This window comes from Pleurodeles waltl, chromosome 7 (genome assembly GCF_031143425.1).
Source record: "Pleurodeles waltl isolate 20211129_DDA chromosome 7, aPleWal1.hap1.20221129, whole genome shotgun sequence".
Taxonomy (NCBI): Eukaryota; Metazoa; Chordata; class Amphibia; order Caudata; family Salamandridae; genus Pleurodeles; species Pleurodeles waltl.
In genome coordinates, this window is record NC_090446.1 from 1290041885 (window position 1) to 1290069039 (window position 27155).

The 27155-nt window shown below is 41.5% G+C and overlaps 1 protein-coding gene across 2 annotated transcripts in view; it reads right to left on the minus strand.

Moving 5' to 3' along the window:
- The window catches only part of LOC138246187 (serine/threonine-protein kinase SBK2-like), a 137516-nt gene that overhangs the window by 63786 nt on the left and 46575 nt on the right, over positions 1–27155 (minus strand). The gene's annotated exons all lie outside the window — the stretch shown is intronic.

A 27155-nucleotide genomic window follows, 5' to 3' on the forward strand; every position in this document is an offset into this window, starting at 1 on the left:
AGAGTTTCTCTGGCAGTGGTGGCTGGTTGGATTTACAGCCAGGGGGTGAAGGGACACATTAGCAATATTTTTTGTTTAAAAAAAGAAAAGGCATTTACCTGACTGTGAAGGGTCTCCCTTTCCTCATGGGGCCCTACTCTCTACAATATCCTGACATCACAAGAAGGCCGGCCAAAAGGGACATGCACACTTTAAACTAAAGTGCACAGCTCCCTGCTGTTGTCGCTCAGCAGCAGAGCAGAAGTGGCCAACGCCATCCTGACACACAGTTCAAGACAGGGTGCTGAAAAATAAAATGGTAATAAAGAAAGTTTATTACCGTTTTATTTTTCAGCTCTTGGGAATTTTGGGGACATTTTTTTAGCGGGGCAATGCTCCTCTGCTCTCGTGGATGGCCCGGCCCTGTTCTCTGGTAGCTTTGTCACATCCTTAGTACCTCCTCACCCTGTACGTTTAATATGAGGTAGAGGTAGTAAATGCCTATCCAGTTTCCTTTTCCCTGCAAAGGTTGCAATTTTCTTTGGAGTTCAAGGGAACCTATCTAGGGGTGACGCCCTCAAACTGGAATCCTTTTGGCAATGTAAGCCACAGATAATTCAGCATGTATTTTATATTGATTTGTCACTATATGTGCAAGGTATTTACCATGTGCAATGAGTTTTACTTCCAATAAAAGCAGGGACAGTTCCAGTGTTAGAGAGTAATTCCTTGCCTTTTGCATCAGATTGATATGGCCTTATGGTGAATTTCTCAAATTCTTGCCTTTGAAATGTCAAATTGCAATATGTTTGACAAGCATGAGTTTGTCTTTCTGCAAAGAGTGTTTTCTCCATCGATGGCAACTGCACACAATCCTATATTAATTGGGGATTGAACTCTCATTTGAATAGATGAGCTGTCTGTGCCCGGAGTGTGTTGTTGCTTAAAGGCGACGTTTCAGGAGATGGACATCAAGACCCAAGGGATATCATTTTCCCAAAGCTTTCTAAATGAGTTTGTTTTATTGCATGACATATCCCTGGCACCTTGCTTAAAGTGTTGTCTCTCTCTCTGCCTGGGAATCCAGCCATCCCTGCATGGGGTAGGACAAACGAGAATTAAATGCTCAAAACAACAGGAGAACTCCTTTCCAGAGATAGGTAGCATAGAGCAGAGTGGGAGGATGGTGGGGTTATGGAGGGGCTAGAAGGTGAATTGAGGTGATACAAGTTGGAACTGACAGTCATCCTTAATGTTTGGGAAAGTTTTTGTTGTTATTAAATAGTTTTCACATTCCACTGAATTATTTCTTGTAGTTGTGACATCTTCTGTTGTTCCTTGCTAGTGAAGAAGCACATTTGTTTTGGGTACTAATTCTGGAGTGGCTACGATACTGAATGATTGTAACATTACTTGCTTATAACGTTGGAGACTTCGTGTTTTTAAATCTTGTTTTATTGTAGGATACAAATTAATAAAGGCTTGCCAAAACTATTGTGGCTGCTGCATGTATCTCTCCGATTCCGATCTCCAACCTCCCTCGATTCGGAATCCACCACGCAACAACCACGCGCTAATACAATAGTTTTAACTCGCATAAACCACGCGCTAATACAATAGTTCTATACTTATATATCAACATAACACATCTCCTCCCTTAAAACAAAATGAAAAAAAACAATTGGAACACAAACAAAAAGAATAATTAATAACAGGTAAAGGAAACATAATAATACAATTACACAATATAATCATCCAACCATTTCGGTTTTGAAACAATTATTTTGCCAATACAAGTTGTCCCTTCATTGCTACTATCTACGTTGGAAGTATTACCTATTTCCAAAGATTCAGCACAATCTCCTACATCACTAGCATTACATGTCGGAACATCTTCCGAAACTTCTTCCTCCACAACTTGCTCCAGATTCCTTCTATACACATCATTCTCAACATTGTCACTCATACACAACTCCTTTTCCAAATTGCCAGTCAATTTATTCTTCCCCACTCCAATATCATCTAGAGAATCACTTATATTTACTCCTTTTGTAGGCTGACCTTTAAACACCACTATCCTTTTAAGGTTCCATACCTTTCCATCACTCAGAAGGACCGCGTTACGTAAAACTTTGCTTACTTGAATAGGTTCTGAATATTGACTCTCACCCTTTCTTACTCTCCATGGTTTTTTCACTTTGACCCAGCTGCCTACACAAATTTCCACATCTCTTTTTGAACCTCTACTCTTGTCAAAAGTCTGTTTATAAACCATATGTTTCTTCATGATTTGATCTCTCACTTTCCCAAAAGGCACTTTACATTCAGAAACCTCCAACAACCACTCTGGGTTGCATTTAGTCCTTGTTACCCTGCCTCTCATTAACTCAAAAGGAGATAAACCCAGAGCCTCATGATAACAGGTTCTATAAGACTACAATGTTTTATAAATTTGAACCGACCAATCGTGCCCATTCCTACACGCAATCTGAATAGCATTCTTCATAACTCTATTAAATCTTTTGATCATTCCATTGCCACTTGGATTGTATAAGGATGTAGTTCTATGCCTAATCCCAATTCTTTCAAAATACGTTTCGTCAAAGCAGACGTAAATTGCACTGCATTGTCACTAAAGATCTGTACAGGTAAACCTTCCTCCACAAAAGTACTGTCCATAAATGTTAAAATCTTCGAAGAGTCCACCTTGTCCACAATTTTCACAACCGGCCACCTGGAAAAAATATCAATCATGGCAATAATATACCTTCCAGGATTCCCAATGGGACCCATGATGTTGATAGCAACAGTGTGCCACGGCTTACTTGGAACAATAGGTTCACACATATTCGGTTTTAAAGTATTCAAAGTCTTATCTGAATTAGCACAAATGATACATTCCCTTACAACCTTTCAGCTTGAACATCTATTCCAGGCCACCAATACCATCTCTTCACCCTTTGTTTAGTTTTAATTATACCATAGTGAGTTTCATGACATAACTTTAAAATCGTATTCCTAAGTACTTTCGGTGGTATAGCTCTATCACCTCTAAAAATAGTTCCCTGAACAAATGAAAGCTCACACCTCACCTCCCAAAACTGTTTAAGCACCTTGGAAATTTTGGACTTGTCAGGCCAACCTTTCATCACACATTCCGACAATGATTGTAAATCCTTATCCTTAGAATATTCTTCTTTCCACACCTCCTCCTTTATGCTTATGCCATCGTCATCATGAACTAATGCCACTTGTAACTCCTCTCCTTCACCAACATCACATTCTAAAATCTCAGTAGGCATTCTGGACAAGTAATCTGCCAACACATTACTTCTTCCAGGAACATATTCGGTTTCATAAATAAAATCTTGCAAACGCATAGACATTCTAGCAATCCTCGCTGATGCTTTACACATTCCTTAAGGGGTCAGTAATTTCACTAGCGGTTTATGATCAGTTCGTAATATACATTCCTTACCCCACACAAAAGGTCTATAATGCTCCAGTGCCCAAATACATGCAAGTGTCTCCTTCTCTATTACCGAAATGTTTTCTTCATTCGGTGATAATGCACGAGAAGCAAAAGCAATTATAACTTCCTTTCTAGAAGCATCAATTTGTGTCAACACACCACCTAAACCTTTATTGCTGGCATCTACAGTTCCCACATTTGTACATTCAGGATCAAAGCTACTCAAAATAGGAGCCTGTGCAATTGCTTTTTTTACATCGTTAAACTCCATTTCACATTCACATGACCAAACAAATTTGGCATGATTTTTCAGCAATTGTTTGATGTTGTACACCATGCCAGAAAATCCCTTCACAAATTTCTCACAGAACTCAATCATTCCTAAAAATGACTTAAGTATAGAACTATTGTATTAGCGCGTGGTTTATGCGAGTTAGAACTATTGTATTAGCGCGTGGTTGTTGCGTGGTGGATTCCGATTCGAGGGAGGTTGGAGATCGGAATCGGAGAGATACACGCAGCAACCACGATAGTTTTGGCAAGTCTTTATTAATTTGTATCCTACAATAAAACAAGATTTAAAAACACGAAGTCTCCGACGTTACAATATTGGCGACGAGCTACTATGACGAACCTACGGAGGAAAAGGTGTGCGCGGTACTGGTAAGATTTTTTTTTCAACATGGAATTTGAGCGCAAGATCTTACCCTACGCTGGAATTTAAGCGCACCGCACCGTTAAGGCTTGCCGAGACGAGTACTTTATGTATGGATTATATTTTAAATGATTACAAGGAAAAATATTGAAGAAGTGTTACCGTTACGCAGAGCGACCTTCAAGCTGTGCTCTCCATTCCACACCTCGAGCGTCTGGATTCACATGGAATAAGTGGTCGGACGTATTCACGTCGATTAAATTAATGAACCTTGGCAACACCTTCTTCATCTGGAAGAGTGTTTAAGCTGGAAAAAGGAACTTTTTTTTTTTTTACAGAAGCAGTGCAGAGGAAAGAGCGTGTCACCTGATACGCAGCAGAGGAACTAGGACAGTTATTCATCTACAATTTACAGATGGGTACTGAATTAAAAAAAAAATCATTATTTGTGACATTTTCAAACGGTACTGTGTATTCGTCATTGAATAAATTCTTTTGTACACAGCTTTTGGGAACTGAATGGAAGAAAAGTTCATTATTTCTGACATTTTCATACGGTACTGCGTATTCGTCATTGAATAAATTCCTTTATACACAGCTTTTGCATAATAATATTTTCAGATGGCCACACAACAATTTTCCCTTCAACCCCCACAAGCATTCTGCCCAGCAGGAGCGAGTCCATGTATGGAATGGACAGAATGGAAATCGTACTTTCTAAATTTCTTGGAGACTATCGACGAGGAAGGAAAAATGAGTTCGGAGAGGAAGAAAAAGATTTTTCTACATTCTGTGGGACCTGAAGGACTAAAAGTATTTGAATCTATGACAAAGATTAGTGGCAGTGGGGACACCAATGTATTTGAGAACGTGTTGAAGGAATTCAATAATTATTTCTCCCCTAAAGTGTGTATAGCATTCTAAGATACAAATTTTTTCAAAGGAAACAAGAGTGTGGTGAGACTGTGTATGAGTATGTAGCTGCGCTCAGAGTATCGGCTAATGATTGTAAATTTGATCATTTGCAAAGTCAGTTAATTAGAGACCTAGTAGTAATGCATATCCGTGATCCTGCAATTCAAGAAAGATTGTGGATAAATGGAGATGCTGAATTGGATGATATTTTAGCGGTAGTTAGGAAAGCTGAATTGTCTAGTCGTAGTGCGAAAGCAGTTAAAATAGAGTATAATGATATTAAGGAAGATACAGTCAACAAAATAAAGTATAAAGGAACAGGAAGAACAAAGAATGAAAGTGAGAAGAACCAACAAGCGTTTAGGTATAATGGTCAAAGGTGTTACCGTTGTGATAGCACTTCACATTTACCTTCTCACAAATATTGTCCTGCGTTGAAGCAGAAGTGTGTGGCGTGTGGAGTTATAGGGCATTTTGCTAGGGTGTGTAAAAAGAAAAAGAGGAATAATAATGTGAAGTATGTGGATGGAGTAAGTGATAATTCAAGCGAGGATGAGAGTAAGGTCAATAGAATTAAGCAGGACAGCAAGAGTATAAGTAAAGATCAAATGTTTGTATTTAATGTTCAGGAAGAGTCTGTCGGTAATAAGAGGAAACCAGTATGTTTAATGCGCATAGGAGGGTTTGAGATTCAAGTTTATGTTGACTCAGGTTCTCCTTTTACTATCATTAATGAGGGAGTGTGGAAGTCGAAATTTGTGGGAAAACTAGGAAGTAATTTACAAAAACCTGATAGCCCAGAAGGATTTTCTGGAGAGAAGATAGAGTGGTTGGGTTTCAGAGAACTTACATTTGTTTTTAAAAACAGAAAATCTGTGGGAAAGTTATATGTAGCAAAGAAGGGACCTTCAGTCTTAGGTTGGAAGGATCAGGGGGACTTGCATATAACCCTTGATGCAATAGTCCTGAACCAGTTATGGTAGTGGACGAGGAACAATGCATTGCAAATGAAATGTTTAAAAAATTTCCTAAAGTTTTTAGTGGGAAAATTGGTGTTTTGGAAGGTTTTGAACACAGTATTGTTCTTAAAACTAATGCCAGTCCAAAGATACACAAAGTAAGGAACAGTCCCATTCTAATTAGGAGTGAAGTGGAGAGAATTAGATAAATTAGTGGAAGCCGATATCATCGAACCAATTGAGTTTTCCGAATGGATTTCTCCTGTAGTAGTAGTAAACGAGCGAATGGAAAGATTCGGTTATGCATAGATTTGCGCCATCTGAACAAAAATATTGTAGTGGATAAATTTCCTCTACCTAGAATTTCAGAGATGTTAACATTAATTAAGGGAGCAAAATGGTTTTCCACCATAGATTTATCTGCAGCATACCACTAGATCAAATTAAATGAAGCAATTAAGAAATGTACTGCTTTTATTACTCCAGTGGGATGTTTCCAATATAAAAGACTACCATTTGGTTTAGCTACGGCAGCTGCCATCTTCCAGAGGTTAATGTATCAGTTATTTGGGAAACATTCTAATGTGAGGTGTTTTCAAGACGATATTTTACTATTTGGCAAAGATAGAAAGGAACATGACACAGTTTTGAGAGAGGTTTTAAGTATTTTGAAAAAAAAAGGTTTGACTGTAGAACATTCAAAGTGTAAGTTTGGGGTACAATCTGTAACTTATCTTGGCCATGTGTTATGTGGGGATGGTGTAACCATGAAACCTAAGCTGGTGGGTGCCATTCTGAATTCTCCACATCCGACGTGTAAAGAGGATATTAAGTCATTTTTAGGAATGGTTGAGTTCTATGCAAAATTTGTGAAGGGATTTTCTGGCATGGTGTTCACATTCCACTGAATTATTTCTTGTAGTCGTGACGTTTTCGGGTATTCCTTGCTAGTGAAGAAGCACATTTGTTTTGGGTACTAATTCTGGAGTGGCTACGATACTGAATGATTGTAACATTACTTGCTTCATGTCGACCTGCATGACTGGCTCATGGGTGACTGCATTAACTCATGACTAGATACATTACAGGCTCGTGGCTGGCTCATTACTGGTTTGTCACTGGCTTCCAAATTGGGCCATTATTGGCTTTGAGTCTCTCAGTATTGAAGCTTTGACAGGTTTGTGGCTGGCCCTATTACTGACTCTGTGACTGGCTCATGTCTGGCTCTATGACTGGCAGCTTGACGAGCTCTCATGACGTATTGCGTGTCGGGCTCCAGGAATGGCTCATAATTTGTTCCCTTATTAGCTCTTGAACGGCTCTCCAATCAACCAATTCTTGCAACAAACGGCTCCACTCAGACATAACGGAGCATGCTGTAAAACAGATATTGGGCGCAGATTGTAACTACTACACATGAAGAGGAGAAAGGAGGAGGGAACATTTTTCACCACAGCCCATGAAACAGATTGCAAGTGCAGTTTGAAATTTTGCTCTTTAACCCTCTTTGTTTAAAGGGAACAAAAACATTATATAGGGTTTCCAAAAGTCTCATTTGTGTAGATGGCACCTTTCACATGTTGAGGACTTTTCCTTCGAAGGTCAATCATTCTTTTTTAGGTCTTCCCATCAGGCATCATTAGCTAGTTGTTGTCAAAGGCCTAATATGAAACAGTACGACACACAGAGTGGCTTTAGACATCCCTGACCTCTCTGTTGTGACTTTTCACCCTCCTTTAACCCATTGGGCATATATTGCTTCTCCTTTCCAATATTACCCATAGAAAAACATGAAATCACTTTGCGAGGACCTGGCAGCTGCTTACGTTAGCAGCCATGCACTACTTATAATTTATTCAGCTTCACACACATATTGTGTTTCTTAATTTACTATTCTAAAATGACTGACAGCTATCCTTGAGAGGTAAATTAAAAATTACGCCATATTTACCACCAGTTCATCATGACACAGGCGTACGTATACAAACTCAAACACCTCCTCGGCCATCTTGGAATGCTGCACTGGCAGCTCTTTTTGATGTTCTGTTTTTTTATAATGCAAACAACCTTTGGCAAAGCCAGTAGCTCTCAATCACCTTTTATATGTGCGGTCTATTGGATTTGCTTTTTTTTTTAAGTTTGTGTGTGCGCATGCTGACACTGCATTATGTGGAGTAAGGAACCATTAAGATAGTCGTAGAATTTCTGCTTTATTTATCTATGGTTTTGATCACTTTAGAGCCCGATCCACAAAGAAAGTTTACATTTTCCAATCGCAGCTTTACTCCTATGTCTGAGAGCAGATTTTTTACTTTGTGAAATGTACAGAGATTCCCAGGAATATGTATGGAAAGCTTCACCAGCTCAGGGTCCTTACATATGCTTTAATCTTTTGACATTCCTACTAGGGTTCTGTTTGAAGTTTCCATAGCGGAGAACTCTGCCCAGGGGAATTGGGTATTATATGGAGAAACCGTTTGCCTTTTACTCCCACTAATTTGGGAATAATCCATTGCCTTTCCTACCTTGAAGGGGGAGTCATGCCAGCCCTTTGCTGAAGAAAATCCACAACCTTCTTCAGGGTGGAATGGGGAAGGAGAGGAGTTGGTGAATGCTGACAATTTACCTTTGTAAATAGGGCCATCAATGCTTAGCCACATCTTGTTTGCCTTTTGTTCTTTAAGTAGCTAAAAGAAAGTACAGGTCTTCTTTCGTTTGGTCTCTTTTTGTTGACCTTGGAGTGAGCAGAGAATCTGCCAGATCCATTCATGGAATGCTGTATTTTTTTTGATTTAGCAATTATTTTATTAGGCAGTTGCGGGTGGCCACTGTAGTGTTGGGGGCCCTAGGCCCTCTTGCTATTGAAAGTAACAACACAGGCACAGCATTATAGTTGCAGGAACTGGTCTCAGACACCTGAGCCTTGACCCTTTTATTTGCAGGGTCACCTCACCGGTAACACCTGTGTTGGATGGGTGTGGGGTGTGTGTGGAAACCAGCCCTCGAGGAGTGCCTAGTGGAAACACAGTACCTAGGAACACTAATATGAGTCCAGCCAGACTCTACAGTCACCTCCTTTTTCTTTAAATGTTTTAGATGTAGTCAAACAACTAAATGCAGCATTACATTTTGTTGTGTTCCACAAGTAAGTTGATTAAATAATAAAATAACCAGGTAAGATTTAGGTATATGTGCTGTTTAATCGCTAAGCTCCTCATACATCGTTCCTTCAACTCCAACTGCCCCCAGTCCTTCCAACATTCTAAAGCGAGCTCCAGGGCATTCCAATGCCCAACATTCTTAGGAGCTGCTGGACTATACCACTACAAGAACTTAATACAAATAAATGAGTTTTCAACTTATACACGGATATTGTTGTTTATCCATTTTGACAATAACTAATAACTATAATACACGTTAATATGAACACAAGATATACCTAATATGTATGGTTACAACATATCTCCCTTCCTTACTGATCAAAAACAAAGTCCTTGTGCCATAACGGGCGCTTAGTGGTCCTGGCATGTCTGTTCTGTGAATAACACTCCGGTGCGTTTTCCACTTCCTCGTCAGAATCCAGTATGGGCATACCCATTGGTTCCTTGCAGCATGAGATTCTGTCCATACTCCACACTCTGCCATCTTCTAGCGTTACAACATTCCTTTTCACCTTAATGATTCTTTTAGGTTGAGAAAACCTGCTACCATTTTTTTTTTGTGTTCAGGAAGCTTGATTTTAAACCATTGTCCCACCCTCCATGGTCTCCTCTGGACGCCATATCGATTATCATACCACTTCCTGTATTTCTCCTGGTGTTGCCTGATTTTAGTTGCAGTTTCCTCTCGCTGTTCAGGAAATGTTTCCCCTCCCTTCAGCCAATTAGGCTTAAGTTTGGTACCTGGTTGCCTGCCTTTGAGTGAAAGGAATGGTGAAATCCCCGTAACCAAATTTGGCGTGGTGTGATACGACCACAACATTTGCTTAATAGCTACTTCACCCGGTACCTGTCTTATTGACGCCAATTGCAAACATTCCTTTATCATCCTATTGGCTCTCTCAACTAGACCATTCGCACGGGGGTTGTATAACGCTGTTCAAAATGGTGTATACCACATTTCACCAAAAACTCTCTCATTGCTTCTGAGGTGAACTGCACACCGTTGTCGGTCACTAGGGTGCTGGGTATCCCTTCCCTCAAGAAAGCCTCCGACAGGAAATCAATGGCCTCTTGGGTAGTCACCTGATTTACTATTTTTAACATTATCCAGTGCGAGTGGTAATCCACTAGTACAAAAATGAACTTGCCTTTGACACCCATTTGAGATAAGGGTCCTAAGATGTCCAATCCCAACTTGTCCCATGGTTTAATTGGAACAGGAATCGGAGACAATGGGGCCTTCCTTGTGACATTAGTCTTATCACTCTGAGCACAACTGATACAATCCCTTACTGCGTCTTCCACTAACCTATCAATGGTGGGGAACCAATAGGATGCTCGAAGTCTACTCTTGGTGAGATTCCTCCCTAGATGCCCTTCGTGAGCTAGACTCACCAATTTGTTCCACAACTCGCACGGAGGTATAACCCTCTCACCTCTCATTATCATGTCCTCAAATATGTGGAGTTCCGCCCTCACTTCCCAATATCCTTTGAGCTCTTCTTCGAGATATCTAGCTCTCTCTGGCCAACCTTTGACAATTTTCTCCCTAAGCAGTTTTAATACAGAATCAGACGAGTTTTTCTCTATCCACTCATCCCTCGTAAGACCAGCCAATTCTATGTGTAGGACAGGTTCAAGGGTGTTCCTTCCCTCCTCTATTCCAACCCTCCTCGGTGATCTGGATAGGAAGTCAGCCACAACGTTATTTTTCCCAGGAACGTACTCCACCCCAAAATTATATCCTTCCAATCCTAACATCCACTTTGCAATGCGTGGGGTGGCATGTTCTCTTCCCTTAATGGTGAATACACTGGTGAGGGGTTTGTGGTCGGTTCTAATAGTGAAGGGTAAACCCCATAAGAAGAAACTAAAATGATTGATGGCCCAATAACATGCAAGCGTTTCTCTCTCAATGGTGGAATAATTCATCTCTGCAGCTGACAGTGACCTGGACGCAAACGCTATAATTCTTTCCTGTCCCTCCACAACTTGAGAAAGAGTGGCTCCCAGACCCTTTCCACTGGCATCCGTAGTGACCCATGTTTTCCTTTTGAAATCAAATTTTCCTAGGTTTGGAGAATTCACAATGGCTTCCTTCACTTTGCTAAAAGCCTCGTGACATTCCGTATTCCATTCAAATGGAACATTTTTTTTCAGCAAAGTTCTCATAGCAGCTGTTAGCTCGGCAAAGTTATGCACAAACTTGGCCATGTACTCAGCTAAACCTAGGAATGATTTGAGTTCCTGCTTGTTGGAAGGTGCAGGTGCCTCTTTCACAGCTACCACTAAGTCGAATTTAGGTTCCACCCCATCTTTTGTGATTTTATGGCCTAGATACTCTACTGACTCCACTCCTATTTGGCATTTATCTCTACAAATATTCATACCAGCACGTTCCAGCGACGTAAACACCTTCCGTAAGGTAGCATCATGCTCGCTCACCGTTACACCATAAATGAGAATATCATCCTGGAAGCACAATACCCGGTCTATGCCCTGCAATATGCTTTGCATGATGCGCTGAAAAACAGCCGCCGCTGAGGCTAAGCCAAAAGGCATTCTGCAAAACCTGAATGCTCCATATGGGGTGATAAAGGAAGTGAGTGAACGAGAGGAAGGATGAAGTTCTACCTGGTGATATGCCGAGGACAGGTCTATCACGCTAAAGTATTTGGCTGGGCCCATGGTGCTCAACATCTCACTGATTCTAGGTAGGGGAAACCTATCCACCCATATATTGGCATTCAGGTCCCTAAGGTCAACACATAACCGGATTCCTCTTCCTCCCGATTTACTAGTGACTACAATGGGGGCCAACCATATTGAACTCTCGATGGGTTCTATGACCCCTGACTCTACCAGCTTGTTCAATTCTTGTTTTAAAGACTCCTGCATTAGGTAGGGAATCGGTCTGGCCTTATGGACTTTAGGAATAGCATCCGCCTTCATCTTTATCTTGTGTTGGTAGTCCCTCAGCAATCCCAATCTATCCTCAAACAACTCTGGAAACTCCTCACAAACACTCATGCCACACTTAGACTCACACACTTGTAGAACCGGTTCATCTTCGTTAGGGTCGAGCTTGATACCCAATTCCCTTTGGTGTCTCCAACCTAAAAGATTGGAGCCCCTGTTTGTGAAGTATACCTTCCCTTTAGTATGACGGTCTTTAAAGGTTATCCGGAGACATAACATACCCCTCAGGGGTATAGGGTCATTGTTGTAACCCCCAGGAGAAATGTCTGCAGGTTGTAGTTTATACCCCTTATTCTTAAAATTCTTTTCATATACACTGTAATCCATAAACGTAAATGGGGAACACGAGTCTGCAAAAACCTTTACACTTATACCATCCAGATCGATAACACAAGTAGGGTATAGAGTACCCCCTTTTTCACCCACGTTTACATTTTTCAGTTGCAGCACAAACTTGTTCTTTAAATCTTGGGTCTCTTCAATAACATGTACATTCTTTTTCTCATTACGCTCACCTCTCTCATTCTTGCATACCCTTGCATAGTATCCCCTTGCACCACACTTCCGACATGTGCAATTGCGGGCCGGACACATAGGATTGTTGGCCAGATGTCTGCTGTTACCACACCTAAAGCACTTACTTTTACTCCCCTCTATGTTACTTGAAGAGATTTTCTTAAGGTAGATTTCATGAACTTTGCAATCTTCTCCTAGACTAAGTTCACTAATCTCTTGTTTAGGATGAGCTTTAACCTCTTTAACTTGTTTGACATCTTCTTCCCCCGGAGACTGTTTAATTAGTTTCATGCATTCCACCGTATGTTCTATCCCCTTGGCTATATCTACAGCCTCCTTCAAGGTTGGGTTGTGAACTAACAATTTTTCTTGAATTTTTAAATTATTGGTACACCTTACCAGCTGATCCCGTATTAAGGAATCCTCAAGGTTGCCAAACTCACAGGTGTTGGCCAGTCCCCTCAAACTTGCCATGTAGCTTGATATTTTCTCATCCTTAGCTTGTATCCTGCTAAAGAATGTATGTCTCTCAAGTACAATATTGATTTTATGGCCGAAATGACTCTCTAACTTCCTGACTGTTCTCTCATAATCATTCAAGCCATCCCCCTCACCATTCTCTCCATCATTAGGGTCCATTAAATTTTCATATACCTTACGCCCTTGTACTCCCAGGTTGTATAACAAAATATGCTGTTTCCTCAATGCCGAGAATTTTTCCCCTCCAATAGCGATCAAGTAAGATTCAAATAATTTTTCCCACTCTTTCCAGGGTAAAACGGGTTCACCAATTTCGTTCAAAAATGGTGGTGGCTGTGACATACCAGCCGCCGCCATTGTAAAAGTTGTCACAAGTTATATAAATAATACTGTTGAGCACAAAGAAACGTTCTCCCTTCAGATGCAGATTCTAACTCGCTTGATTTCAGCGAAATGTGCGTCAGCTTGCATACAGCGTTTACTCATCCGCATGAGAGCCGTTCTCGCAAAGCGCCGTGCCCTGCTAATCCCAGCTATGCAGCTCCTCGTTACCTCGGTGTTAAACGGCGACACTTCTACTTCTTATTAGGTACCACCTCGCCGAATCGTGTGGTGCCAGGATGCAGGGCTCCACCTCTACTGATTTGAACACAGTGCGGCGCCGGGCTCCGCTTCCACAACGTCAGTGCTACTTCAATTGAGGAGCGACGCCCCTTTGCCGGGGTCGCACCTCCTCCTCACGACGCTGCACAGATAGCGTGACGTTGTAAATGCGAGCAAGATCCTCTTGTCAGCCAATGGTTCTTCCCCTGGGGTAAAATTCGTCACCTTACCACCAGCAATCAACACCGGCATACAACTCTCAAATTCTGAAATTGACGGAAACAACACGACACACAGGAGCCATGCTTCTCTTCTGGGCGCTCCAGATTGTGGGATCGCGATCCAGGGAAGAATATCGCAACAACTACCTCAGGCCATATGCGTAGGCAATGAGGCACTCAGAATCATACCTGACAGATACGAAACACCTCAACTTCACTATACCCAGAAAAGTGCTTCACCTCTGGACGCTTCCCGCCTCGTTACAACGGTCCTTTCCTGTAAATACCACCGAGGGTTGAGCACTGCACAGGAACTGCAACACAGTCTCCAAGGATCACCGTTAGGCTCAGAAGAACGAAGCGCCACACTGGAGTTTCTAGACATCCAGCTGAACGATGAAGGTAATCAGGGGTGAGGAGCTTCACTGCCCCCTGCGCAGGCATCCCATCCTCGTCGCCATCAAAGATGTTGTGTTTCACAAGTAAGTTGATTAAATAATAAAATAACCAGGTAAGATTTAGGTATATGTGCTGTTTAATCGCTAAGCTCCTCATACATCGTTCCTTCAACTCCAACTGCCCCCAGTCCTTCCAACATTCTAAAGCGAGCTCCAGGGCATTCCAATGCCCAACATTCTTAGGAGCTGCTGGACTATACCACTACAAGAACTTAATACAAATAAATGAGTTTTCAACTTATACACGGATATTGTTGTTTATCCATTTTGACAATAACTAATAACTATAATACACGTTAATATGAACACAAGATATACCTAATATGTATGGTTACAACACATTTCTTTGTCATTTTTTGGAAATCGTATTCTTAAATTGACAAGTTTCTAAGCCAAGCCTCTCTCATAGTTCGAATAACTAAAGTAGCCTACTGCATGCTTCATTGTGGTTATCATGCTTACCTTTTGTGCATGCACATTGCTTCGTATCAGAATGCTAGAATTCACTTTGAAACTGGTAATTATTATTTTAATTGTTTCTGACACTCTCAAAAAGGCGTTTTGGTTCGATAAGGCTATGCAGTGATTTTTGACCTTGATGTTTTCTCACAAACTATAGGACGGGTTGCTCCACGTGCCTTTGCTGCTGGTTGTACACGATTCTTACACCAGGATGTTTGTCCTGTCTTGCTTCTCCTAGGTAATTGATTACTTAGCATTGATATGCCTCAAAAATGTAGTAGTTTTTGAGGTTGGAAGTATATTTGAATTTCTGCTGCAGGGAAATTCAAACTGACCTTGCATTGGATCAGTTAATTTCAACGAACAAAATTAAGAGCCTGTCTACTTGATGTCTCTTTGCCGTTGTGCACTTCTGACCATGCGCTTAACTATTATTGGGAACATAGGTGAACTACAGTTCTCTTTGCCACCATGCTCGTCCTAATGAGGGAATTCCTCTCAAAATACTCATTCCCATCTTTTCAGATTCAACTAAGATCCTCATTAAATATAGTGGTCCTTGCATTAACTTAAGCAGAGCATAACCTGCAAAACTGATAAGTGTTTTCCTCTGATATTAATGTTGGTGGATTTGGTAAAATTCGTGACTCCATTGTATTATTTTTATATCATCATAGAATGTTTTTACTACTGTAAGACCACTTGAATTCTTGTTGTATCGTTAAGGTAATGACTTATTGTCCTGATGATAGTTCCAAGCATTAAGACACTGGAAATGCAAGCATCAAAGGATATGACTGGAATTGTCTAAAACGTGACTAGACGTATAGTGTATTTTCACTTGTACTGTGATTTTTAACCACAAATTAAATTAGACAAGAAGTATTTTCCATGTGACAAGCAGTATTTGCTGTGTGGCACTATAATTGTAATCATTGAAGTTCTATAATTCTTTTGTGATTAATATAACAACGCAGAGGCGTCTGTTTATTACTCATTTGCCTTTGAGAATTATGAGGGTAATTCTGACCCTGGCCAAATGGCCGCTCCGCGGTCAGAAGACCGCGGATGCCATTTCGACTTTCCCGCTGGGCCGGCGGGCGACCGCCAAAAGGGCGCCCGCTGGCCCAGCAGGAAAGGCCCTGCAACATAGAAGCCGGCTCCGAATGGAGCCGGCGGTGTTGCAGGGGTGCGACGGGTGCAGTTGCACCCGTCGCGATTGTCACTGTCTGCAAAGCAGACAGTGAAAATCCTGCTGGATCATTGTTAGGGGGCCCCTGCACTGCCCATGCCAGTGGCATGGGCAGTGCAGGGGCCCCCAGGGGCCCCACGACACCCGTTCCCGCCATTCTGTTTCTGGCGGTGAAAAACGGAAACAGGCTGGCGGGAAGGGGGTCGGAATCCCCATGGCGGTGCTGCAAGCCATGGAGGATTCCCCCAGCCGGGGGAAATCCGGCAGAAAACCGCCGGACCCGGCTGGGCGACCGCGGCTTCACAGCCGCGGTCGGAATACAAAATGAAGCACCGCCAGCCTGTTGGCGGTGCTTCAGATGGCCTCCACCCTGGCGGTCACAGACTGCCAGGGTCAGAATGAGGCCCAATGTGTTACTCTGAAGAGGAAATAGTGCCACAAAACATGGAACAGCCCTGGCAACCTAAATTATTAGTACCCAAAACTGTCATACTTTGAAAAATCGTCTAGTGTATGTTGTAATAGGGAATGTGTGATAAATCATAGAGAGGGAAAAATAAAATCAAATAAAATAAAATAGTAGTTATGTGCACCTGTATTATCGTAGACCATAAATTAAATATGAGCTAGGTTATTGGCCTACATTATTATTTATTGTTAATGTATTTTGACTTAAATTCATTTGAAATCCACTATCACTTATGTGAACCACAGAAGTGGAGGTTTTTAATAATTTTTTAAGTATTCACATTAATGAAACATGGGCACAACATGTTTACACGTTTTCCTTTTGCCTTTTTTAATTTAATCAGATGTGTTGCCAATTGCAACGCTTAATTTATCTATTTTACAAAACCTAAAGCTTAATGTTCTTGTTCCAGTGGTAGCTGCAGTAAGTAACCAGTGCCCAAGACATTATTTACCATCTGTTCCTGGAGTGATGGCTGGTGATTTACGAAAGTGGTGGGCCTTAGTACTTGCATTGAATTTAACAAAGGTGCCAAGCAAGTGAGCCTGACCTGTTCTAAGGGCATTTTAGAGGGGCTGGAATTGTCTCCCTGAGAATATTCTGAAACAAATGGGGTTAGATAAATCATTTTAAAGGACTATTTTGCCATCAATTTGCTTAAAAGCCACAGGTTCTGAAAGGGTACTCCATATTCAAGTCCTTACATGGTGTGCCAGGCCAGTGAAACCTGCTGCCCCAGAGGAGTTTGCTCCATCTGTTCCAAAATGTGCTATTTGTTTCCCTATATGTCAAAAATGATCTCTAGTGTGCCAGCACCAGTATTGCAATGGGTGGTCCCCTTATGCCATGTGTGTCTCTTTGGACCAAAAATTATATATAGTATATCATGCCAGACCTTTGCCAATAGTGCCATCCATAAGCCATGGATGTATGTCAAAAATTGGCTATAGCATGTCAGGGTCAGCATTGCGCCATGGTTCCTCCCTCACATATGCCAAGGTTGTCCTCCCTTATGCCAAGAATGTCCTTCAGTATTCCAGTGCTATTAGTTTTCCATAGATGTCCCATGCAAAGAATTGCATCCAGTTTGCCATTGATGTCCCCATATGACAAGTACAATCTGCAGTGTGCCCTAGATTGCCTGTATTTTGTCACAGGTGCCTGTCATGAAAACAGTTGCCTCCAGTGTGCCAACTCCAGTGGCAGCACCAGCACTGTGCAATTGGTGCCACTTTAAAGCAAGACTTACCCTCAGTATGCCAGGGCCAAAGGCAGACTTGCAAACATAACACCACATTCTCAATAATGCTCATTTGCATTCTATCATTTAATCTCAGACTCTCTCTAACTCACTTGCACTCATTCATTCTCCCTCACTCTTGCAGTCATTGTTAGTCTGACTGTAGGAAAGAACCTCTTTTTGCATTACCATTCACATTTTTTGGGCTGATGCTGCTGTTTTTTGTTTCTGTACAATGGGACTTTGCTAACAGGGTCCCCAGTACATGTGCTCTGACTCCCTAAAATATGTTGAAATTGGCTATACTCCTATTTGGCATATTTAACTTCCTTGAATATCCCTAGTATATGGTACAACATGTACAGAGTGCCTGCAAGTTAAATACCACTAGTGGACTGCAGCACACAGTGTGCCAACACTGGAGTGGCAGTGCAAAACATAACTGCAGGCCTACTACTGTTTTAAAACTGCAAATCTGATGTGTCAAAATAACACCTTTTGACTGGCTTAGACCCTCCTATTAAATGTTAATAAGCCACCTCTAAGCAGGCCTTAATGCCCAATAAGACAAGAAAGCCTGGTATTTTAATGTAGAATACATAAAAGTTTAAACGTTTAATATAATCAATGTCCTTACAGTGGCAAGGAGCCAAAAGCTATTATCACTGTAGCAGGGTTAGCCCTTCTATTTAAAAGTATTGGGATAGAGTATTACATTTAAGTGATCTTTCTTCTGTCTCGGAACCACCTCAAAAAGTTAATTCTTGGACGCTCAAAAATATTTATTGCAAACCCAATTCATTAGTAAAGTAGGTTATGTATTAAGAACTTTACCAAAGGTACATTTAAAAAGTCCCATTTTAATCTGCCTAATACTTCTAGATGCCCATGTACATGAGCTTTCAGTTGTTACCCAGGAGCTGAATAGCTCCCTAATGAGGTTTGAACTTGCACCCAGAATTGAGACAAAGGCACTAGGTTGGCCCAGGAAATTAGTTATCTTCAAAGAGGCCTATCTTGTCACAGGCAGATGTTGCTTACACCTGGGCGTGCCCCATCTTTTTTCCCTTGCACCCACGACAATGAAATAGACTCCATGGGTCAGTTGGCTGACCACCTGGTAAGACACAGGGACACAAAATCAGCAAGAAGCCCACTTTTCTGGAAGAACAAAGCTGACCAGTTTTCACAGGATCTGCCCTGGACTCTGCTGGTGGTCTTTTCTGGATTGAGTCTTGAACGCCAAGTGATGTCTGGAAGTCCCTGGACCCTTGTGAACTTTCTACAACCCTTTTACCTGGAGAACTATCAGGAGCCTTGGACTAAACCTGTTCTAGCTGTTCCAGCAAGGGTGTATCGCCACTCACCCTGACTTTGCTGTAGTTCCCACTACATTTTCCCTCAACACTGGAATCAGTCAACTCTAAGCCCTTTTTGCTTCCAAACCACAGTTTCATCAGTGCCGCTGTTGAAGAAGAGCTGATCGATGCCAGAGACCTCCTGGGTGTGAAAACCTGAGCATCTCTCGCTAGAGCTTTTCCTGCCTAAACCAACGTTTTTGCTGAGACTCAGTCTTGGCACTGAAATCCATCAATGTCAAAACACTTATCTCAGGTCCAGCCCACTGCATGCTTTCTCTTAAGGCTGTGGATGTCGAGGAGGTAACTTTTGTACTGGGACAAATCTGGTCCATGTGTCAAACCCACACTCCATCGTGGTCAGCCCTAAACCTTATTTACACTTGTCCTGGTCAAGCACAACCAGATGACTGACATTGGTGCTTAACTCTTTTTGGCACTCTTTTAATTGAAAACTTTAAAAATTCATATCTCCAGCTCCCCTTATTGGATCTTGTTTGTTTTTAAATCATTTTGTTCATTACATTATTCTTTATTGTTTTACTTTGTTTGTTTTGGTACTTCTAAGTGCTTTACACATTTTCTCTGCTTTACACATTTTCTCAAGTGAAATCTGTCTGCTCTGTGCCATAGCTATAACTGGAATACAGCTCATTTTTAAATTAGTGAAACCTCTAGTGGACCTAAAAATAATAATAGGGCCATTATTGCTTGTGGGGAGCTACTATCCAACCCCAACTAATAATTCATTTTCTCACATTCATTCTCACGCTCTTGCACTTACTCTCACTCCCTCTAATTCACCCATTCATTCTCTGTCATTCTCACTGACATTCACTCTTACATTCACTCTTACTTTATCACTCATACTCAATCTTGCTTTCACTCATTCTTAATTTATTTTCACTCAGTTACTTGTGCTCACTGGCACTCCCTCTCACTCATTATCGCTCCCACTCCCATGCATTAATTCTTACTCAGACTCACTCTCTTTCACTTGTAGTCACTCTTTCTCTCACTCACTCACTCTCTCATACTCATTGACACTCATCACCCCATTCACCAAAGAATTGCACAATGTAACATAGCTAACAGAGTTGCTAAGCTGTGTTGTGCTAGGGGGAAAGAGCATTGAAGACCCACATCCATTAAAATATGTAATTGCTGTTCTATTCCCCAGTGTTGGTGCACAAACAGGCTGCCTAGCACCACATGCACACCTTTGTACCATGGTGCATAGATATGTGTGATGTCTTAGATTTTATGTAAACACACAAAGGTGTGGGGTGCTGATGAAGAGAACTGGACTTTTTTTGGCCCTGTTCAGGAAGCGCTAGTTGGGCGAGTATTCTCCAAGCAAGGTACTCGAGCGGCTGAACTACGGACTGTAGGTGCTTCCACTGGTTGCGTCCTTTGGAGTAAGTGTGACTATAAGGGGCAACCCCCCTACAGACCAGAAGCTAACCACCTTTTTTTCGCAGGACCACCCACCAATAAATTCAGCTAGGCCCCATATATATAATTTTTCTGAGCACTTTCCATATCTTCGAGCATGTATTTGTGCTCTCCATCCTGTAGGGATCCCCGACCCTGATTAATGCCCCAGACCTTCCAGCTCTTAGCGCGGGCAGAAACATGTTGGTCTCCTATTTTTAGACCCTTTGAGTCATCATTCTCAATGGAGACTCTACCCTTGTTTTTATTCTTACTTACAAACACCTACATAAAAAAATCCTCAAACGAAACAGGTGATTTGTAAGGTAATTTTATTATTATTCACAATTCTTTATCTGGATCCCTTGTATTATCCAGCTAGATCAAATTTCAGCACTCCCTCTGTAGTTCTTTTAACAACAAGGTTGAGTCCGCCCAGGTAGTATCATCTTACCTGGGTGGGGCTAGGTGGTCATATGATGAAGCATGACACTATAATGTGTGTGACACCACCTAGTCCAGGGTTCTACAAAGTCGGTTCTGGAGAGCCAGGTCCATGCCAGATTTTTAGCATATCCACATTTAGAAAAATGTAGAATTCTGAAACATCTTGTTTCTAAATGTGGATATGCTAAAAATCTGGCATGGACCCGGCTCTCCAGGACCAACTTTGAGGAACCCTGACCTAGTCCGAAAAGGGAACTCCCTCAAAGGTATAGCCACTCTTCACATTCATACCTTGCTTGGAGAATACGCACCCAACTAGTGCTTCCTGAACAGGGCCAAAAAAAGTCTAGTTCTCTCCATCAGCACCCCACACCTTGTGTTTACAGTTTCTAGTTCAAACGGGAGTCTGTGTGGGTTTGAATCACTCCCAACACTCTCTTCTTGTGTTTCAACAATGTTTTAGGTTTTATACTGGAAGTGTACAGTTCGAGTACAAAATACTATGCCTAGATAAAAATTTACACTTTTTGCACACTGAATGTGTGTTGCACAGTGCAGCACTCATCCAAATTGTGAAAGTTAGGAGAAATGGAAACATCAAAGAGGTGTCTTTTTGCTGCAAAGACATTTCTAACATTTTCCTAGATAGGACTTTAGATAAAAAATACATAGGTTGAATAATGGGAACACCACAATAACTTCCATACATGCCATTTGATGAAATTACTGCTAAGCATTTGTACAACTTTAAAACTACTTTAAAGCACAAAAACATATTTTGAGCTGGAAAGTAGATATTTTATCTAAACTTTGCACCAGTCTGTGTCACTTTGCACCAACAAAGTCATGACAAATATGTCCCTAAATGTCACTCTTTCCCACTCACTACCTCTTACTCATTCTCACTCACTTTCATGCACACACCCACATGCTCACCATACAGGTGCACTTACATTTACATACATACTCCCACACATCCACACTCTCACCCGCCCGTACACAACATACATTTAAAAGTATTTTATTTTAGTTTTCACAACTAGAAGTGAAGGTTCTGTTCCAGCTCCTGTTGCTTCATTTTGCTGGTGCTTAATTTTTTATTACACTAATAGTGAATAATACATAGTTATTCACTATTGACATAATAAACAAGCATTTGCAATGTAATGGGCCTCGCATTTGCTCGAATTAGAGCTATTACGTTGTAAACTCCTAACCGGACTTTCCTTGCCACATAAACTAAAAATGAAAAGTAAAACGGTTTCACATAAGTGAGCCGACGGCCACAAGGCAACGACACAAAAGAAAACAGAAGTTCGCTCGCAGTGAAACATATTGTTAAAAGTGCAAATATACATGTAATCAACAAAAGTGCAATTATTTTTGAAACAGGGTCGATGTCATGCAAAGCGCTCGATTACTGCCCAGCAAGATCACGCTGCCTACAAAACAAAGAGAAAAAGTAGGCCAGAAACCATACCGAAAACATGCAGCCTCGTATGTTTTCAGTAGTTGGCCTGTGCGCTCGAGCAGAGCTAAATACTGGAAAAGGCATGACATATGCATGCCTTTCACTAATCAAATCAAACAAACTCTAAAAGGCAAGCCCATGAACCATCCAACCTGATGGGCGTGGTAACAAGCCCGTAGAGAGATAACAACAGAGACAGAACTCTTTGCGCGTCCGACCCTAAAAACTGGATTAAAGTTAGGGTGGATCCCTGACACACATAAAGGCGTGACACTCCTGTGTAATTGGGATTATTTGTGCCACCTCTGATCCCAAGGGTCATAAATCACTTCAAGGAGTCTCAAGGGGCAAGCCAGGGGTCACAGCTGCGACACCTTGTAACTTACAAATGATGTAAAAAAATCAGTATTAGAGACATGGGTTTTTTTCTCATTTTTTTGGCCTTGTTTACAGGCATTTGAATGTGCCTCTGTAGTATGAGCTCACATTTGAAACCATTCCATTTCTGGTGCAAAAGTAAGTACACTCATCATATATTGATTTCTAATTAGTTATATTGTGCTTTGCAGAGTACTAAGTTTCTAATGCACACCTTCTTTCTGAGTAATCCTGGGACTGCTCTGCCTCCTTGCAGTGAGGGTCAAGTCTGAAAGAAGTGCACCTGGCCCTCAGTTTGGATCTCCTAGTAAGGTGGCCCTGGGGCCCCAGGGGCCCTGTTGATTTTCTCTACAGGCATTTTCATTGGGCAGCAGTTGCTTTGGAGCACATATGAAGTAATTACATTGTGCATAACTGATAGAGACAGTTACAACAGGTCCTGCATCAAATACAGTATGAAGAGGTTTTTCAGCCTGTGATAAATATAGCAGGAGGGGTTTTTATATTGTACACTTTCCAACGAATGGAACGATAAAGGGTTTTACATGGTGAAATCTCTTGTAAATGCAATAGGAATGGGTTTTATGTTCTTGAGTCATAAACAAATGGAATATATTGCTGAACTCTTAGTCTGGGCTCCAACAACTTATATTCCTCATGAGTTAAACGAGGAAGACAAAATGGATGATTTTAATGTCCAGTTTCAATATCATTTAAAAAACAAAACATAGCTTGGGAGTTCAAAATGGTGTGTTTGGGTTCATCAATTTCTTCTTCCTAGATTAACTCACAGTTCACATGTTGTTGTTACCTTTTGTGTGAATTCAATTACTTCCTCCTTTTTCAAAGGTAAAAGTACTGAAAGGATGGTAATTTTTTAAGTGTTATTGTGTACTACCACTTTGTAACATGCTCTTGATCTCTGACTAAGCCTTGGATTACACTGCTGTGCTACCCTTAGACTCGAAGTACAGAAGGAGTGTACAATCATAACTTATTCTTGCTTATTCAAAAATAGAGGCAAGGATCTGGAAAAGCTCTTAATTCCTAGCAGAAGGCGTTTTACTTCATAAGGTACTAATCAGTAGACCCAACTTTGATCTGGACACACTACCAGTCAATCCTGTCTCTGTGAGGGTGATGGATGATACTGTGATCCCAGTGACCAACCTAGCAGACTGGCTTGTCTTGCTGGTCCATATCACCTTAAATACTTGCTACATTGTGACCAGTACCACATCTACCTGACTAGCAAGCTCATCATCCCTGGTGAATCTTGGTACACCCGAAGCAAGGACACCGTCAGACTAGAGATGCAGAAGTTCAACAAACAAAATTCTAGCAAACGGACCTTATCCATCTACACACCAAGACATGGAATGACATCCTCTTATAATGTAGGACCACCCCTGAACTTCTTAAATTTAGGAAAGCGCTGAAGCCAGACTTCTTTAAGGAACACTACATTGCAACACAGCAAATAGTTGACTTCTCTTTCCAGAATTCAGCATCTCCCATGAAAAGATCAGCTCTCTGATCCTATGTCTGCCTTTAACCCTGTTAAGTGACCCCTCTGCTTCTTTAGACTGGTATCATGCTATACAAATACCACAAAGGTATGGTAAGAAATGTGGTTATTAGGTGAGAGTGGTGAAAGCCCCACTCAATAAATAATCACAACCCTTGCTAGGGTGAACACACATGTCCCTAAATAAATCTCTGCTTATCCCTTTGGTAACTTTGTGTAAATGTAATCAGACTTTACTTAGTCAAACAGTAGTAAACTGAAACACAATACAAGAACAATAGCAAACCAATTTAAAACAATAGAGGATACTTTATTAAATCAAATGACCCCAAAACAACAAAAATACATCAATAGAGTTATAGTTATGAGTTTTTATTGTTTTAGGTACAAATAGTACAAAGACTCACAAAGTGCTAACTAAGGGTATTTAGTCACACTGGACCAGGACAAACTCACAATTTCAGGCTAGCTGTGATGGAGTGCCGGTGGACAGAGGAACGAGTCCAAGCTGCTGGGGGTTCTATCTTCTGCCCTTGATGTGAGGTCTGCACAGAGCTCTTTCATTCTCAGCATCAGATCCAGTTAGGATCGCTGCAACGCTTTGCAGGGCTTTGTGTTGCTTGGCGTCAGATCCGATTAAGCCTTTGAGTCAGAGCTATCTGTCTCAGCATTGCTCTGCATTGGATCGGTGAAGCTTTCAGATGTGATCTGCATGGCGTGGCTCTGCAAGACTTTGCATTGCTCAGCATCAGATTTGGTGAAGCTTTCAGCTATGTGGCAAAGCTCTGTTTGGCTTGTTGTTGGATCCAGTGAAACTTTTAAGTGCAACTTCCAAGGTTCTGCCTCGCTTCACATCAGATTTGATGGAGCCTTCAGTTAGGCAGGGAGAAGTACACTCTGACTCCAGCCATGGGTCTAGGACCTTGAGGATAGCACTTGAGGTGTCAGGTCTCATTCCCACAAAAGCCAGCTGAGGGAACAAGGTCAGATCTAATTGAGTCTGCTCAGCTGGGAATCAGGAAATGTCTCTGGAAGCTTGTTGGGTCCCTGTAGCTCACACAGGAGGTCAGCCAGCTGACCCTTGAAGTAATTTCTGAGTTCAAGGTAGGCAAGTTGAGCCTTCCTTCTTTAGCCAGAAGGGCAGTCCTTCATCTAAATCTTCTCAGGTCCAAGAGTGTTCTGACTACAGGCTCTGGGAATGCCACTGAAATCGAGGTTCCAATCTGTGAGTGGGGACATCCCCTTTCGCTAACCCTCAACTAATTCTAGTCAGTTCTTCCCATTTCGGCACTAGGCTGGCAGGTGAAAAAAGTGCACTCATGCCCAGTTGAGAGTGGCATTTGCCAGAGACAGGATATGCACCTTTTGAAGTCAGGAATAGTTGGGTACAGCCCTCAGGCTACCCTTTGAAGCTCCGGATGGGGCTAAGTACAACATCCTAGACCATCCTGCTCATGAAAGAACAACCTTTGCCACACCCAAGGACCTTTTTTCCACTGTCTAGAGTACAGGAGAGCTATTAATATTGATGTTACACTGCTCACTGGAAGAAAGGCACATTTAGTTTAGGACAGGAAAATGCCAACTTTCTAAAACTGACATTTTCACAATAGTAAACAAAAATCAAGATGTACTGTTAAAGAGGATTTTAAATTACAATTCAAATGAGTAGAAGAGGTATTTCTCTAGCTGTTTCCAAACTGAATTTATTATTTATTAAATGTAATAAAGTTATACAGTGTTAGACTATGGGAGACTAGACTTGTCACAGTGAAAAACTACTTTGGGAGGCTTTTCACTGCCAGGATATAGAACTTTAAATATATATGTCCTACATTCTAAATATCATGCACCCTGCCCTGTGAGGCCCTACCTTTGGAGTGACTCTAAAGTAATGAAGGTTTAGGCCTAGTAAAATGTTTATTCGCCAGCTTGAAATTACATTTTAAGAACTGCACATACAGGCTGCAATGGGAGGCCAGAGAAATGTTTTACAGTGCGACTTTAGTGGGTGGCATAACAAGTTCTGTACCCACTAGTAGCATTTAATTTCCAGACACTGGGTAGGTGTAGTATTATCTACTAGTTACGTATAAAAAAATTAATTGTATCAATCGGATGTATACCAGTTTTACCATGTTTGAAAGGGAGAGTGCACTTTACTACAGGTTAGCGGAGTTAAGTGTTCGGAGTCCTAATGCCAATAAAAAATGTGTTCAGTAAAAATAGGGTAGTGAAGGCAAAAATCTGTGGAAATACACACAAGATGGCCATTTTCAACAGCTACATGTTGGATATTGACAAAAGATTTCATTTTCAGCACTGCAGCTTGTTTATTTCACTGACTTAGGTCCTGATTTAGAGTTTGGCGGGGGAGGGTGGGGGTTACTCTGTCACAAATGTGACGGATATACCGTCCACCGTATTACGATGCTATTGTAGCCTATGGACTTCGTAATACGGTGAAGAGGATATCTATCACGTTTGTTACGAAACCTGTCCAAAATCAGGCCCTAAATTGTCTTCCATGTTGAATGAAATCTGAGTAGTATATTTTCTTCATGAGCCCTCTGTTCAGTGACAATTGACACCTCCAAGAGGCAGTGACGTGCTGGAGCTCCCTGCTGCGGTTTAGCCATGCCATTTGCCAACCACCTCAGCAGGCTTAACAGACCTGGAGCCTGTTCAAAGCTCAAGACTTACACAGCTTGGGGTAAGGCCGTCCTTAAGAGAGCGCCGCATGTGTGCAGAACCTGAGCCTCCGGCAAGAACAAGTTG